General features: G+C 51.6%; 1 protein-coding gene across 4 annotated transcripts in view; it reads right to left on the minus strand.

Annotated features, from left to right (window-relative positions):
* Positions 1 to 1047, minus strand: part of Nxpe3 (neurexophilin and PC-esterase domain family member 3) — a 53500-nt gene that overhangs the window by 30498 nt on the left and 21955 nt on the right. The gene's annotated exons all lie outside the window — the stretch shown is intronic.

Raw genomic sequence — 1047 nt, forward strand, 5'->3', positions numbered from 1 at the left:
GAAGGGAAGAGGGGGAGAGGGAAGGGAGAAGGGAAAGACTAGGGAGAGTTGGGGGAATGGGAGGGTGGAGATGGAGGAAGGGCAGATATAGGAGCAGGGAAGAAGATATCTACATTAAGGGAGCCATTTTAGGGTTGGCAAGAGATTTGGCTCTAGAGGGGATCCCAGGTGTCCATGGGGATGTCCCCAGCTAGGTCCTTGGACAGCAGAGGAGAGGGTGCCTGAACTGTCCTTGCCCCACTATCACACTGATGATCATCTCGAATATCACCATAGAATCTTTGTTCGGCAATGGATGGAGATAGAGACAGGGACCCTCATCAGAGCAACGGACTGAACTCCCAAGGTCCAGTTGAAGGGCAGAAGGAGGGAGAAGCAAGGAAGTCAGGACCGCAAGGGGTTGGTCCACCCACTGAGACAGTGTGCCTGTTCTAATGGGAGCTCACCAAATCCAGCTGTACCAGGACTAAACTAGTATGTGATCAAACCGGACTCCCTGATTGTGGCTGACAATGAGGGCTGACTGAGAAGCCATTGACGAAAAAGCACTGGGACTTGTTTTTACTGCATGTATTGGCTTTTTGGGACCCTAGCCTATTTGGATGCACAGCCTCCTAGGCCTGGATGTAGGGGGGAGGGCCTTGGACTTCTCACAGGGCAGGGTTCTTCCCTGCCCTCTCTCAAGCAGGGAGAGGTAGGGAGGAGGGGGAGTGGGGGAGCAGGAGGGGAATGGGAGGAGGGGAGGAAGTATAAATTTATGAATGAAAAAACAAACAAACAAACAAAAGAATAAAGTTAGGAAAAATTAAAAAAAAAAATGATTTGTGCTCCCTGCTGCTCCCTCCAGAAGCCCAGGCTCTGCTTTTGCAGACAGACAAGGCTAAGGTTAAGGATGGGAACTCCTAGGAAACAGACTGGTGTGAACGTAGGAAAAGGCTGTGCGAACGACACATTGGGAAAGCCCACCAAGGTAGCCTGGGAACACCAGACTATCAAAGATATCATCCGGGCCGGGCGGTGGTGGCGCACGCCTTTAATCCCAGCACT

The sequence above is a fragment of the Microtus ochrogaster genome, chromosome 2 (genome assembly GCF_000317375.1).
Source record: "Microtus ochrogaster isolate Prairie Vole_2 chromosome 2, MicOch1.0, whole genome shotgun sequence".
Classification (NCBI taxonomy): Eukaryota; Metazoa; Chordata; class Mammalia; order Rodentia; family Cricetidae; genus Microtus; species Microtus ochrogaster.